Genomic DNA, 17,345 nt, shown 5'->3' with positions numbered 1-17,345 from the left:
AAAGCCAGTTCCGGGAAAGAAATGAGACATCATCTAGTCCAGACCTTTCATTTTACAAATGAGGAAGCTTAGATCTAGGAGGGTAGTTAGGTTAAGTCTTATCAAAAATCTCACAGGACATTTTGGTGGCTGAGTCAGGACTAGAACCTATTAGGTCTCCCAAATCTGAGCCCAGTGTTCCTTCTATCACACCATAGAATTCATATTTCTTATAGTTTCCTTGAGCTCTTATGATAATTCTAGGACCTACATACTCCCTACATCATGGAAGAATTAATGTGGCCCTACGAATTCACGTTTTTTTACATATACCATTTAAATGAATAAATTTATTTTCCTGGTAGCATAAAATTTTATATATAATAAGTCTGACTTCATTTAATTAAAGTGGAAAAACTGATTTCTGGAACCTCTCATCAGACTGAAGGGAAGGACTCAAAAGCCCAGCAAAGAGATTATTGATAAAAGAATAAGGAAAACTAATCCTGGCACTTTGGACTTGTATAGTCACCAAAGTTTTCTGGGATGTGATTAAAAGTCAAAGTTATATGTCATATTGCTTGCCACCTCTGGGGAAGAGGAAAGAAGGAAAGAAGCAGAAGCGAGAATCTGAAACTCAAATTTTTTTTAAAGAGAACATTAAAACGTGTTTTTACATGTAATTGGAAAAATATTTTAAAAGGTTGATGAATAGATTATCAGCAGCCTTATCAAATAGCCCCCATACTAACTGTGACACTTTCTTTTATGAAACTGAACAAGGGCATGCGACTTGTCTATACAGTCCAGCCAAGGAGCATGCTGAATTTGCTAAAAGTGTTTTTTTCCCCTGAAAATTCTCCACCTATATTAATCAATCTTTTTCTTCCCCTCCTGGTTCTTATCCTTGCTGCAACAAAATCAACAGTAACAGCAACAGTAGCAGTGGCCACCTCACCCCCACCCCCTGCTGCAACAATGACAACACAATATTGTAAGAGTTTGTTCTGCACAACAAATTGGGAGATAAGTAGACAGATTCAGAGAAATTAAGTGAATTACCCATATTCCCATGGCTAGTAAAGGTCAGAGATAATGTTCAGAACTCTTTTTTTTTTTAAACTCTTATCTTTCATCTTGAAATCAGTACTAAGTATTGATTCCAAGGCAGGGCAGTTTGGGGTAAGTGACTTGCCCAAGATCACACAGCTAGACACTGTCAGAAGCCAGAATTGAATTTAGTACCTCCCAATTCTAGGATTGACTCTTAATCTACTCAATCACCTAGCTGCCCCCTAGACCCAAGTCTCTTAATTCTCTGCCTCATGATTAATCTACCTCAGCTACTACTTACAGCTTCTTGTAGCTTAGGAAAGTTGTTTTGTTTTGTTTTGGATTTTTCCTTCATGGCACTAAAAAACTGGTTTGATAGAGGTTAAGAACCATGCTTAGTGTCACTTGTACCACAAAATGCTGCCAGTATAGGTTTCCAAGCAGAGCTATAACTAGACCAGGGTGACTAGGTCTTTGCTCCAGGGCACCTACATTTAGTGTGCTGATAGTTCTTACACTGTTTTAGCTGCATGGAAACAACAGAATTTAGCACCTAGTTAGTAAGAAAGATTAGTTAAAATAGGAAACTACCAGATGGTGTGCTTGCCTGGCTGAAACCCAGGTGAGTTTCTCCCTTACTGAGTCCCACCCTACCTTCCTCCAGCTCAATTTATCTGAAAAAAGTTTATTTGAAGGTATGTTTTGTGTTGTTAGTCTCAAGCACAAAAATTGCTACTCACAACTGTTTTTATGTAACAGTACGGTCTTCTCATGGATTCCCCCTGGCTATTTACTTTTATATGGATGGCCATAATCACTTATTCCATAGTTGTAAATATTATGTGCTCTCTAGAGCTTTAGTTTTTCCAATGACTTTGGGCCTTTCCCTTTCCCTTGAAAGTATAATGCCTCTTACCAGCTGGTACCCAAGCTAAATATTTTTTCTCAGGCCAGTATCAGCTGATTAGGATGTCATATTAACCAGGATAATTGATCCTAAGTTTGATATTTCTCTTGCCATTCGTTCCATTAGCTACACACTGTTTCTCAAGTGGGCATCTTTCATTGTTGCTTTTCAGACGTTTCAGTGATGCCTAACTCTCCTTGGCCCCATTTGAGGTTTTCTGGGCAAAGATTTTGGAGTGATTGGCCATTTCCTTCTCCAGCTCATTTTACAGATGAGAAAATCGAGGCAAACAGGGTTAAGTGACTTGCTCAGGGTCACATACTTAGTTAAGTGTCTGAGGCCAAATTTGAATTCAGGAGGATGAGTCTTTCCAACTTCAGGCCACTGAGCCACCTAGCTGCCCCATCCCTCATTGTATCACTTGATTTTCTTTGCTTTGCAGAGTCCGTGTTCGTTTTCATTCTCTTCCAAGTATCCTTTGCCACCCAACAACTTCTTCTCTGCCTTTCTATGATTCTTCTGCCCTTCTATGATTCCAGACCAGTTACTTCACAATAGGTGAGGAAATCTGAGGAGGGGACACGAGTTTAAGAGGAGAGACAGGGAAAGTTTTCTCTGAATGTTTCTACGATCTCATCTAATATTAACCAGGGGGCTTACAACAAACTAATAATTATGGCAGGAGATTCATTTGAAATTGATATTCTCATGGAAAAGTGAGAGAGCTAGCTAGCTGGCTTCTTCTTTCTTTTGTGTTTGAGAGTCATGAAGATTGTTTGCCTTTTATGCTGGTGAAAGATAAAGAATCAAAAAGGGGTTATTTAGAAAGCAGGTATCAAAAGGGGGTGGAGAGAAGTATCTCAATTTACCGCTCATACTCCAGAGCTCCTTCCAGAGAAGTTACCTTCCTTTTCCCTTATGATCCCATAATTTGACCTCTCTACCTTTGGGCTCCAGAGATGAGCAAAGTAGTTAGGTAGATTGTTGACTCTTTTGTATTATCTGTGCTAATGCTCTCGTCCATTAATGGAAATGAGCACAAATTAACTGTAATGATATTTTTCACTAGACAGTGTTTGAAATCCAAATGATATTCCCTGGCAAGCACATCTTCATAATGACTCCGCTATACCCAAAATGTGCTCTAGAGATAATTACCTGGTACTCTCAATTAAGGGAACTACTGTCCTAGATATACTAAATAGATCCTTACTACCTGCTATAATAAAGAGTTGTATAAAAAGATGGGTCATCCCAGAATTGCTCTCAAGGGAACTTGTTTATAAGGTCAACTGCAGAAGACCTCATTCCTGCCGTGTTCCATTTAAAACATGGCATAAACTTCAAGAATACGGTTGTTATAGTTTTAGCTATTGGTTTTTGTGGGTGAATTAATATGTCCACTGAACAACCTTGGGAAAAAGATTTTATGGAACTCTGGTGACTAGAAAAATCAGAATCCTTTTCTCTGTTTGCCAAGCACACCTGTCTCACTTGAAGTTTGAACCTTATTCAGATAACATTTTATCACACCACTCCCTGTTCAGAAACCCCCTGTCTAATGGAGATTTTCTGTTTATCTTCCTGTTTTAGAGCCATTAAGTGAAATGTGTGTGTATGTGTGTGTGTGGTCTGAATATTTAGTTGTATGATCATAGATGAAAACAAAAACACGCATAGGCATGGACTACTCTTATCTTGGGGATAATGGATCCATCCTTAAATATCTACTGCTGCCTCCTTCCCCCTCACTGCCTCCCAAGACCCTGTTGCAAGTAAGTTGGTTGAGAATCCTACCAGCATCAGGTTTCCAATCTCGGATACTCATAAATCCTAAAATTCATTGAGTTTAGAGTGTTAGCGCCCAAAGGGATCTTATTGATCATCAAGTCCAGTCCTCTTGTTTGATGGTGAAGGAGTTGAAGGAAAGTACTTGGCTCAAAATCACATGGCTCAGAAGTGAAGAGCCAGGATTCAGACTTGGGTCTTCTGATTGATTCCCTGTCCTAGAAGCCCCTCTTTTCAGGTGGACATGGATTTAGAAGCAGCTAACTACCCCAATTCTGGCATCATAGGAATTTACTGAACTTGCTTTATTATGCTCATCATTCCTAATCCCCTCCCCCCCCCCACTCCACTCCCCATCCCTTATACTATCTCATTCTTCCTTGGAATTTCCTCCATTGTCTCCTATCCTGGTTCAGTTTTGTTGAAGCTCAAAGATTTGGGAGTTATCAGCTCCTGTTTGGTAACAGACTTTCCTCATCCTCCTTTGCCCCTCCTCCCCATTATCTTTGTCTCTCTGTGTATTTCCTATATCATGCCATTTCTCAATATAAAATTAAGAGAGAGAAGGAAGTCATTTTTCTCTTTTTCATGTAGCACATGCTAAGATTGCAAGGTTATATGTTAGTCCCAGAAAGTAGGGAGGGAGCACAGTATGTTTTTGTAGCAAATTTCATGGGAAATTTGCGTAAGGATTGTGTCATTGATCTCTTCCTCTCCCATTCCTACCCTCCCTCCCTTTGGGGAGGCAAGCTGCCCTGTAGCTGACTGACAATAGGCCAGAGGGTCAATGTGTGGATTCACCCTGAACCTTGGTCATTCTTGGCAAGGTCCAAAAGACTAGATGGAAGTAGATTTAGAATAGTGGGATGAACACTGGATTTGCATTCAGAAGACCTGGGCTGGAGTCATGGATCCACTACTTATTTTGCCATATGACCTTGGACAAGTCATTTCTGAATCTAAGTTTCCTTGTTTGTAATATGGAGGGATAATAGTCCTTGGACAACCTATCTCCTAGGATTGGCAGGTTCATAGATTATTAGACTTACAAGGGGTTTTAGAGGTTATAAAATATGATCATATATTTTATAGATGAGCAAACTGAGACCCACAGATGGGAAGTTATTTAGCCAAAGTCATTCATATGGTGTAGAGTTACAAAGCTAGGGTCCTTTCACCCCAAAGGCCAGGGCTCTTTCTACCATACCAAGTTGCCTTTAGGAGGTATTTTGTCTTGCTGAACCCTATCTGGCCTTGCATTCCTAGGGCTAGGAAAACTAGCTTCTTAGGCTGAAAGAGGGAGTTAAGAGAACCCCTTCCAATTCTAAATACTCTAGTCTAAGTTTCCATTTACTCCATATTTTGGGTGCCTGTTCTCTTGTTTGTCAGATCCTCCAGAATAGCTTGGTTAGAATATTCTCTCAATGAAAGTCTTTCCTGATTTGACACAAATTATCACCACTGTCACCACCAGCCTGAGCCCATAAAGGAAGATCTTACCTTCTCACCAAGAATGCTTGGAAAGCTCAGTGCCTGGGAAAACATGAGGAAGTTTCATAGTGATGCCTTTTGGCTCTCGTCCCTATTATTTAATTAGTACGAAGAGGGAGTAAGGTAGGAAAGAATAACAATAAGCAGAGAGGAGAGAGGAGAGAAAGTGAACAGCTGAAGCAGAGAATAATTACTCAGTGTGTGTATACACAACATGCACAACACATGGATATTAAGCACAATAGAGGCAGGTGTATTGATTTTGTGAAAAATACAGTGGGGTACATTGGAGAGGAAAGCTATAGTCCCTCTCCTAAGACCTTCTACCCCATTAGAACTTCACTTGGTTTTTGCCATGCTCAGAGTCTGAGAGCTTGATTCTATTTAATCAGGGCTCTATGGCTGGATTAAAAGTCTTTAATTAGATTCAGTTGAATATGGAAAGTGCTCAGTGATTATAGAGGGACTGGTCAGGTCCCATATAAAGCAATGTTGGGCATAGATTCTGGCACTGGGTAGTATTGATGTCAGTTTCCAGAGTTGCTGCTTGAGTTTTCAGAGTCCCTTGGCATGCAGTCACTTCCCTTTTCCTCTTCTGCCTCAACTCCCCCATCAGCCTTTTTCCTCAACTTGACATGTTATTGGTTTCTAGGCGAAGAGGCTCTTCTCTGCTCTCTGAGGCTCATCTATTGAACGAAGGAGTTGAATTAAATGACTTTCTAGGTTGGAATTCTGTGAACCTAGGAACCTGGGATGGCATGGCTGGCAGGTGTTGCTGTAGCTGAGTCTTGTGGTTGTGTGAGTGCTACCCCCATTCCTCACCTTCAGGCACCTGCCAGCTCAGCCATGGTCTTCTCCAGAGCGCTGGCAGACAGTCATGCCTCAGTCTGCCAGACAGAGGCAAGGTGCCATGATGAGGGACTGACTTATACTGGGCAAGTTATTTTCAGCATTGGTGATCAAAGCCATATTTGTATCCAGATGTCTAAAATGAGTGGCTGATCCCCATGACGCCATATAAATTCCCCTCTGTCTCCAGTTTTTTTTAAAACAAAACACCCCATACCTACATCTGTTGTAGTACTTGGGTACAGATTTGAATTTTAACATGATCTAGAGAAGAGACTAGGGGCTGTTTCAGTATACCCTATCCCTTTCCCCAAACTGATGACCTTTTCTTTCTCTTTCTGTCCAACCTCAGGGAGCTGTCTGCTTGAAGTAATTTCCAGGGAAGGGAGGCAGTGGGTATAATAGAACTATGGATTAAGAATAAAAATATCTGACTTTCAGGCCTAGCCCTAATTATGTGACTTCGCATATATCACTTCTATTCTGTGAACTTCAGTTTTTAAAAAGATTTATTTATTTAGAATTTTTTCCTATAGTTCCATGATTCATGATTCTTCCCCCACTCCCAAAACTTTTCCCTCCCCCCTCCTGGAGCTGACAAACAGTTCCACTGGGTTACACATGTATCATTGTTCCAAACCTATTTCCATGTTATTTACATTTTCAGTAGAGTGATCTTTTAACGTCAAAACCCCAATTATATCCCCATCAAACCACTGATTGATCATATGTTTTTCTCCTGCATTTTTGCTTCCACAGTTCTTTCTCTAGATGTAGATAACATTCTTTCTCATAAGTTCCTCTGGATTGTCCTAGATCATTTTGTTGCTGCTAGTAGGAAAGTCCATTACATTAGATTGTGCCACAGTGTATTAGTCTCTGTGTAAAAGATTCTGCTGGTTCTGCTCCTTTCGCTCTGCATCAATTTCTGGAGGTCTTTTCAGTTCACATGGAATTCCTCCAGTTCATTATTCCTTTGAGTACAATAGTATTCCATCACCAACAGATACCACAATTTATTCAACCCCTCATTTTCCATTTTTTTGCCACCACCAAGAGCGCAACTATGAATATTTTTGTAAATATTTTTTTCCTCATTATCTCTTTGGGTTACAAACTCAGCAGTGGCATGGCTGGGTCAAAGGGTATGCATAGTTCCAAATTGCCCTCCAGAATGGTTGGACCAATTCACTACTCCACCAGCAGTGTATTGGTGTCCCAATTTTGCCACATCCCCTCCAACATTTATCACTTTCCTTTGCTGCCATATTGGCCAGTCTGCTAGGTGTAAGTGTTATATCGGTTAAACAGTGATGTTTGTGGGAAGCTGTAAGACTGCCAGTAGTCTGTAGCACTCAGGACTTAGTCCCTTGGTATATGAGAGCACACACACAGGCTCTCAGCAGGCTTGAGTGAAAAGGGAAGGGCACAATCTCTGGAGTACTCCTTTACTTCCCCCCTCTCACCAAGCAGTTAGGAATCAGTTACAAATGGAGGTTGATCTGTTGTCTTCTGATCTCAGTCAGGAAACTAGGTAAGGCTGATCTAAAAAAGATGTTAACTTTCTCTAAACTATTTCCCCACAGGTTTGAGTAGGAGAAAATAGGAGAAGCTTGATGTCTCGAAGCTTTCAGGGACAGAGGAAGGGTCAAGCTTTTGGGCCACACAGCAGGAGGAGCTCAGCTTGAGGAGGTGTAAGTATTTCCTTAAATAATAGCCAGGCACAGCTCCCAAATGAGGAAGGATTTAATGATATGTGGGGAAGGGAAGGAAGGGAAATTTAACAAGGATAAAATAAGGTCAGGGAAGCCCTAAACTGTTAAGTCCAAGCAGCCCCTCCCCCCCAGAAGGGAGAGGTATCCTTTATAGCTAGTTTGCGCTCAAAGCCTATAATTAATCTTTTTTTCCAATATCTAAATATCTAAATAACTAAACGGTAATAGTTGTAATGTTGCTTAAAGATCTAGTCAAGCTAAAGCAAGGTTGGCAGCAGAGAACTGAAATGGTTAAGAGTCAAACCTAAAGCCCTCTCAAGCAACTAAGATGTGGGAACAGCAAACAGAGTGACCTGCTCACTTCAAACCCCAAGAATCAACTGCCCCTAACTGCCTTAAACTGCCCCCTCTCCCAGAGTTCTCGACCCCACCCCCCTGGAATTCTGAGCTATGTCTTGACCCCCTCTCTTGGAACTGGAATTCCACTCTCCCATATCAATGTCACAGTAAGGTAGTACCTCAATATTGTTTTAATTTGTATTTCTCCCATCAGGAGAGATTTAGAATACTTTTTCATGCGCTTATTGGTTTTGATTTCATCCTGTGAAAACTTCCTATTCTGTCCCTTGGCCATTTGTTGATTGGGGAATGGCTTGATTTTTTTGTACATTTGACTTAGTACCTTATATATTTGGGAAATTAAGCCTTTGTCAGATAATTTTGTTATAAAAATATTCTCCCAGTTTGTTGCTTTCCTTCTAATTTTGGTTGTATTGATTTTGTTTGTACAACCCCTTTTTAATTTGATATAGTCAAAGTCATTCATTTTTTTGTTTTGCAATGTTCTTTATCTCTTGCTTGGTCTTAAATTCCTTCCTTTCCCACAGATCTGACAGGTATACTATTCTGTGTTTGCCTAATTTATTTATGATATCACTCTTTATATTTAAGTCATTTACCCATTTTGAATTTATTTGGGTATAGGGTATAAGATGTTGATCTAAACCTATTTTTTCTCATACTGTTTTCTAGTTTTCCCAGCAGTTTTTGTCAAATAGCGAGTTCTTATCCCAAAAGGTGGGATCTTTGAGTTTATCTAACTCTAGCTTGCTTAGGTCATTTATCCCTAGTCTATTCTACTGATTCACCCTTCTGTCTCTTAGCCAGTATCATATTGTTTTGATGACCACTGCTTTAGGATCTGGTACTACTAGGCCCCTATCCTTCACATTTTTTTTTCATTATTTCTCTTAATATTCTTGATCTCTTGTTCTTCCAGATGAACTTTGTTATATTTTTTAAAATTCTATAAAAAAGTTTTTTGGTAGTAGATTAATTTGGGTAGGATTGTCATTTTTGTTATGTTAGCTTGTCCTACCCATGAGTAATTAATGTTTTTCCAGTTATTTAGATCTAGTTTTAATTGTGTTTTGTAGTTGTGTTCATATAATTCCTGCATTTGTCTTGTTAGATAAATTCCTAAATATTTTATATTATCTAGAATGATTTTAAATGGAGTTTCTCTTTCTAACCCCAGCTGCTGAATTTTGTTGGAAATATATAGAAATGCTGATGATTTATGTGAATTTATCTTGTACCCTACAACTTTGCTGAAGTTGTTAATTATTTCCACTAGCCTTTTAGTTGATTTTCTAGGATTCTTTAAGTAGACCATCATATCATCTGCAAAGAATGATAATTTAGTTTCCTCATTTCCTACTTTAATCCCTTGGATTTCTTTTTCTTCTCTAATTAATACTGCTAGTGTTTTGAATACAATTTTAAATAATAGAGGTGATAATGGGCATCCTTGTTTCACTCCTGATCTTATTGGGAAGGCTTCTAACTTGTCCCCATTGTAGATGATACTTGCTGATAGTTTTAAATATATACTGTTTATTATTTTGAGGAATGGTCCTTCTATTTCTGTGCTTTCTGGAGTTTTCAACAGGAATGGGTGTTGTATTTTGTCAAAGGCTTTTTCTTCATCTTTTGAGATAATCATGTGATTTCTGATGGTTTGATTATTGATATGGTCAAGTATGTGGATGGTTTTCCTAATATTAAATCATCCTTGCATTCCTGGTATAAATCCCACCTGGTCATAGTGGATAATCCTTGTGATAACTTGCTGTAGTCTTTTTTTTTTTTTTTTAAACCCTTACCTTCCGTCTTGGAATCAATACTGTGTATTGGCTCCAAGGCAGAAGAATGGTAAGGGTAGGCAATGGGGGTCAAGTGACTTGCCCAGGGTCACACAGCTGGGAAGTGTCTGAGGCCGGATTTGAACCTAGGACCTCCCGTCTCTAGGCCTGGCTCTCAATCCACTGAGCTACCCAGCTGCCCCCTTGCTGTAGTCTTTTTGCTAGCATTTTATTTAAGATTTTTGCATCTATGTCCATTAAGGAGATTGATCTGTAGTTTTTTTTTCTCCTGTTTTTGGTCTGCCTGGTTTTGGAATCAATACCATATTTGTGTCATAAAAAGAATTTGGTAAGACTCCTTCTTTGTTTATTTTGTCAAATAATTTGTATAGTATTGGGATTAGTTGTTCTTTAAATGTTTGATAGAATTCATTGTGAATCCATCTGGCCCTGGGCATTTTTTCTAAGGAAGTTCCTTGATGGCTTGTTCAATTTCTTTTTCTGATATGGGATTATTTAAGTATTCTATTTCTTCTTTTGTTAACCTAGATGATTTATATTTTTGTAAATATTCATTTCACTTGGATTGTCATATTTATTGCCATATAATTGGGCAAAATAGTTTTAATGATTGCCTTAATTTCCTCTTCATTAGGGGTGAGATCATCCTTTTCATCTTTGATACTATTAACTCGATTCTCTTCTTTTTTTTAATTATATTAACCAGTGCTTTATCTATTTTATTCATTTTCCTAAAGTACCAACTCCTAGTCTTAGTTATTAGTCCAATAGTTCTTTTACTTTCAATTTTATTAATTTCTCCTTTAATTTTTAGGAGTTTCAATTTAGTTTTAATCTGGGGATTTTTAGTTTGTTCTTTGTAGGTTTTGATATGATGTCTCTTTATTGTCATTCTCTTTAATGAAATCTGCTACTTTTTATATCTCTATTATTACTAATTTTTAATTTCTATTACTTCTTAACCTCTTACTGTCTGTCTTAGAATGAATACTGAGCATTGCTTCCAAGGAAGAAGAATGGTAAGGGCTAGGCAATTGGGATTAAGTGACTTGCTGAGAATCACAGAGCTAGGAAGTATCTGAGATCATATTTGAACCCAAAACCTCCAGTCTCTGGGCCTGACTCTCTATCCACTGAGATACCTAGCTGCCCCTATTGTTTTAAAAAATTAATTTATTAATTTTTAGTCTGAACTGAACAAACAGGAAATAAAATGAGAATTCCCATATACATAGTAGAACAGAAAACAGGGGTCGTACATTATATTGCAGCTTTCTCACATAGAGCTCACTTTTCAGGTTAAATATAATAAATTTAATATATAACTTTCAAAGTTGGAGCTCCCATCAAAGACTTTCCCATACTCACATTCAACATATGAATTCTTTGATAGATGAGAGTAGAACTCTTACTGTTGACTTTATAACATTCTTGTTTTTATGTTGTAGATCATAGGAACTTGAATTAGAAGGGACCTTAGAGATCATATAATCTACCTTTCTTCCCAGACTGACAGAGGAGGAAACTGAGGTATTCAGAGGAGAAATGACTTGCCCGTGGTTACACAGTTTATGGGCACTACCACTGGATATATGCAGCTTTTTATCTGAATAAATTCTTTATGAATAATAATTAACATTTACATAGTGCTTACTCTGTGTCAGGCACTGTCTGATGTCAGATAAGGTTAGAAAACTGATTTGAAGTCTTGTTCTCTTCCTGTTTAATGGAGTTGGTTAATATGTGGGTGTATCCTCAATAGATTGTTCACAATTTTGAACTAGAATTAATAGATGAAAACAATGGACCAAATGCAATAAGATGAAATTTAATAGGGTGGCTTGTAGGAATTTATCCAAAGATGATCTAGAGTGGACCAAAACTTCACATGTGTCATTGTCATGATGTTACAGCCAAAGATCTAAGACAGTTGGCCTTAAGAAAGGCATAGTCTTCATGACTAGATAGGTGACAGTCCCACTGTACTCTGCCCTGCTCAAACTATGTCTGGAGTATTGCATTCATTTCGAGGCACCATATTTTGGAAAGGGTATCGATAAGCTCGTGTTCAGAGAAATCCTAGAATCCCAGGGTTGGGAGGGACATTAGAGATCATCTGGAAAAGGCGAGCTTGGAGAAAAGAAGACTCAGAGGGAATGTATCTTTAAGTAGAAGAAGGATTAGAATTGTTTGGCTTAGTCCCAGGGAGCAGAAGCACGAACGATGAGTGAAAGTGGCAGGCAGATTTGAGCTAAATGTTAGTATAATGTGGGTTTGGCATATGTCCAAAATAGTGTCGTCCACATGGAGGACACTGTAGACCTTCTGGGAGATGGGAGGACTGGGGCATGCATGGATATTTGGCATTGACCTGGATGGTTGGAAGCAGCCTTTTTTCCACTGGCTACAGAATTGGAGCTGTCTGTATCTTTAGAATGGCTTAAATAATATCAGGTGTCTTTTTCAGCATTCTCCTTTGAGACTGAGAGTGAATTTTTGGCCAGGAATAGTGGCAAGTGCTTAAAGTCCCTGCTTCTGAGGAGGCTGAGACTAGAGGATCATTTGAGTTTGGGGGTTCAGTATTTGGCTAAAGCCAAACAGGTCCAGCAACAGTATGGTGAGCTCTTGAGACTGATAATGTTAAGGGAGGAGCACAGGCTGCCTAAAAAGAGATGAACAGACCTTGGTTGGAACTAGAAAAGGTTTCTGTACTGATTAGAGTTCTATCAGGCTCATGAGTGACCATTTAATTTCTTTTTTTGGAAAGAGAGAAAAAGAGAAACAAAGAGAGAGATGAAGAGAAAGGAAGTTCGGAGAGAAGAGGGAGGAATGAAAGAAGGAAAGAAGAAAGAAAAAGGGGGGAACAAAAGGAGGTATCTCCTTTACTCAGAACTTCAGGAAGGAAAAGCCATCCAGCATTACAGCCAATAGAATAATGCCGATTCCAACAACTTGGTAGGTTAATACAGAAATTCCACAATCACCTGGAAATAAGACTCTGGTATCTTCCACTTGGATAATGTCATCTTTTGTGGCCCAAGCATGTGTCAAGCCTCCGTTACATGAAGGAAAATGTTCTAAAAATGAAAGCAATCCAAAAATAGGAGGGAGGGAGTGAGGGCCCTTGTTATGGTGACCATTGAGTAGCTATTTGAAAGTCTTATTAACCTTTGACCTCCAAAGCTTACATGACTTCTGGCCTAGTAGTACTTAAATAAAACAAGGTTAAAAATTACTTGGGGAGTAAAGATAGCTAGGTGGCCAAGTGGATAGAGTATAGCCCTAGAGTCAGGAAGACCAGCCTCAGATACTTACTAACTATGACCCTGGAAAGTCACTTTACTTCATTTGCTTCAGTTTCTTCATTTGTAACATGGAGATAATAATAGCGCCACCTCTCAGATTTGTTGTGAGAATCAATAATTTTAATGTGTTTAGCACATTGCCTGGCACATAGTAAGTGCTTTAGAATTCCACCTACCTAGATCTTCTGTCTTATCAATTTTAAGACAGAAGAGCAGCAAAGGCTAATCAGCTTAAGAAACTTGCCCAGAGTCACATAGCTAGGGAAAAACTGAAGACAGATTTGAACCAACGTCCTCCCAACTCCAGACCTGGTGTCTATCCACTGTGCTACTTACCTGCCCCTATTTATTATTATTACTTTCTAATGGGGGGACATAATCTGAACAACTGGGTACATACAGAGTATGTTCATAGAAGATGGAACATGGAAGATGCCCACCCCCTGAAAAGGGAGGGCATTAACTCGTGAGGGAAAGGTGGGGAGGGAGACCAAGAAAGGCTTCCTGCAGAAGGTTAGGTTTGAGCCGAGTTTTGAAAGAAGCTAGAGAAACTAAGAGATAGGCATGAGGAAGGGGAGAGGGCCTGGGACATCCAGTGCAAAACCAATTATTGTGTTTGAGGAACTGCAAGTAGGCTAAGATCATTGGATCAAAGAATGGAGGGGAAGTAAAGTAAGAAGACTGGAATAAAAAGATTGGAAAGGTAAGAAGAGCTTTAAATACCAAAGGTAAGAGTTTATATCTGATCCTGGAGAAAATAGGAAACTACCAGAACTCATTTAGTAAGGTGGTAATGAAGTCAGATTTATTAAGCTTTAGAAAATCATCTTGGCAGCTGAGTGGAAACTGAATTGAGGTAGAGAGACCATTTAGCAGGTTCTCGTAATAGTCTGGGCAAGAGACAATGAGGGTGTAAACTACAGAGGTAGTTATGTAAGTGGAGATAAGTGAACATATACTAAACATACTGTGAAGACAGAAACAATGAGAACATGGCAACACGTTAACTATGTTGGCTGAAAAACTTGTGGTATATGATTGTAATAGAATACCATTGTGCCATAAGAAATGGCAAGATGATGACAAAAAATTCATGGACTTTTATGAGGTGATGAAAAGTGAAGTGAACGCTGTGCATAGTAACAGCAATAATGCATTGATGATCAATTGTGAATGACTTAACTGTTATCAACAAGGCAGGATCCAGGATAGCTCCAAGAGATTCATGACCAAAAAAATGCTATCCCCACCACGGAAGGAACAGAGTCCGAATGCAGATTGAGACACACCATTCTTCACTTTATTTCCTCCATGAATTTTCCTCTAGTGTAAGCAATATGTATCTTGTTTCACATGTTGAACACAGAAATATATATTATATGATAACACATGTATAACCTATATAATATTACGTGCCTTTTTGGGGATAGGTGAAAGGGAAAAAGAGACAAAGATTTTTGGACATAACTGATGTGAGAATTTTTTTCTCTTGGATAGGCATATTTATTATAATTTATTACATATTTACAATAAACCATATGTATTATATTATAGTTATATTACATAATTGTATTGTTATATATTTAAAAAATGGTAACCAAAAATGCTTTCTGATTGGTTGTAAAATGATGGAACTGGACTAATGTCCCTTCTAATTCTTAGCCTTCAATCTTTATTTAGGCTAAAACATAAACTCTTTGGTGTGGCATTTAAAGACTCCTACAATCTGGCTACAACTGACCTTTCAAGACTTATTTCACACTTATTTCTCATACCAAACATTCCATTAAAGTTATATTCAGAATTTCATCTTCTTGAGCCTTTGCCAAGCTATTTATCCCTGGAATGAACCTCAAAATTTCTTTATCTGATCATATATATTATCATATTCCATATTTTCCCATATGCCTAATGAGCCTCAACCCATTCTTTTTCCCTTCAGTTCTTCCATAGGCCATTACCTCTGCATTGAGTTTACTCTACTCTCTATCTTGACTGTTGGCAAATCAAATCAACTCCACCCAATCCTCTGCTCTTAAAAAATCTTGCCCTCTTGTTCTACAATGGATCACACCTTGTCAAATATTATCCATAGATTATTCCTATTATCTGCCTCATTTATTACTATTCACTTGCTACTGAATGACCTGGAGGAAATAACGAAACCATCTTCACTGAGTCCACTGTGGATCTAAACCCAATTGAGTCTCCAATGCAGCAAGGCATTATTTCTACTCCTATCTCCTTGATTGGCTCTCCTATTCTCCAGAGTGGCTCTTGGAGATTCATTACAAAATGAGAGAAGTCTCATTTGTCCTCAAGCATCCTTATCCCCTTCTCTCTCAGTTGAGGACTTTCCCTCATACTTCAAAAAACGAATTCGAGGCCATTTGCAAAGGGCTCCTAATTCTTTTTTCCTTTATCACACATCACCCAGACATCTTCCTTTATCTTTTTCACTTTGGTGTTTGATGAAGGTCAGCCCTTCTATATGGATTCTTGATCCCATCCCCTCCAGACTTCTCTAAGAGTTTGCCCCTCCTTTCATCCTCATTCTTTCTCCTCAGTTTGTCCAGATTTGCTGGTTCCCTTGCAAACATGCTCTTGTCTCTCCTATTCTTACAAGACTCTCACTTGGTCTCGCCATTCCCATTAGCTATCATCTTATCTCTCTCCTCTTTTTGCGATTAAGCTTATAAAAGCAGTCCGTTCTACATATTTCCTCTTATTCCCTTCTAAACCCTTTGTAATCTGACTTTTGACCTCATCCTCCAAATGAAACCCTATTCTCCAAAGTCATCAATGATTTCTTTTTCTTTCTTTTTTTTTTTTAAACCCTTACCTTCCATCTTAGAATCAATAGTGGGTATTGATTCTAAGGCAGAAGAGTGGTAAGGGCTGGGTAATGGAGGTTAAATGACTTGTCCAGGGTCATACGGTGAGGAAGTGTTGTAACTGTGGACTGAAATTTGCAAAGGAAATGGGCATTTGGAGTTGGAAGGGACCCTGAAACAGCCCAGCAGAATGTTGCCCAGTCAGAATTCTGTTTGGGAGGGGCCAGCAGCAAGAGGAGTTTGGAGGAGTTTTTCTCAACTTCATTCCTGTCTGGACTGGGACCCTGGGGGGATGGTTCTTTGGTTGGGAGGTTTTGATTTGGGGGTGGATCCTGAGTGAATTGGGCTCCTCTGTACTTTTATTAGTGATTATTGGAGATCACAACTACCAACATCAATTCCTACTATCTTCATTTACCAACAAAGAAGACATTGAACAGCAATTCTCCAGTTTGGCCAGAGAGCTCAAACTCCTGGGGGAGTGGCCTTGAATGAGGGGGGTCCCTTCCCTGATCCTGCCTGAATCCAGTGATCCTGTTACTTCCCTCTTGTATTAGTTTAGAAGTATTAGATAGGAGATTGTAGGGGAAGAGAGAGTTAGCAACTATGACCAAGCCACTGAAGAAGTCCAGAGCTGCTCTCTTGGGGAGAAGACTTAGCTGATAGTGAAGTTCATCCTTTCCTTCTTTCCTTGATTCTCCTATTCCCTGAATTTAATTTACCATTTAATAAACCCCTGATAGTTTGATACTTAGAGTCTGACTGATCTTGGGGCTGGCCATTACCTGACTCCATCTTGATGGGCAAAAGCTAACTTGAATTTAGGAGTTGGGGGAGACTTGTCTCAACAGGGCTGGCTCTGAAAGTGGGATCCAACCCATTAGGGTCACAACTGAAATCCAACACCTTCCTTCAGCATTCCCACTATAGCTTTGCCAGCTTGGGAAGCTCATTGAGTTTATTTCCTCATAGGTCTTCCCTAAGGTGGAGGTGAGTGATTAGCTGATCTGGCCTGTTGAAAGCTAACAAGGGGGGAATCTAGATACACACACCCCTACCATCAATACTTATCCACATACAGTGCCTGAGGCCAGATTTGAACCCAGAACCTCTGGGTCTGACTCTCAATCCACTGAGCCCTCCACCTGCCCCCCAATGATTTCTTAATTACTAAATCTGATGTCCTTTTCTCAATTCCTATCTCCTTAATATTTTTGCAGCCTTTGATTCTTTGGATCACCTACTTATAGATACTCTCT

Source organism: Gracilinanus agilis, chromosome 2, assembly GCF_016433145.1.
Source record: "Gracilinanus agilis isolate LMUSP501 chromosome 2, AgileGrace, whole genome shotgun sequence".
NCBI classification, from domain to species: domain Eukaryota; kingdom Metazoa; phylum Chordata; class Mammalia; order Didelphimorphia; family Didelphidae; genus Gracilinanus; species Gracilinanus agilis.
Note: the sequence above shows the minus strand (reverse complement) of the source record.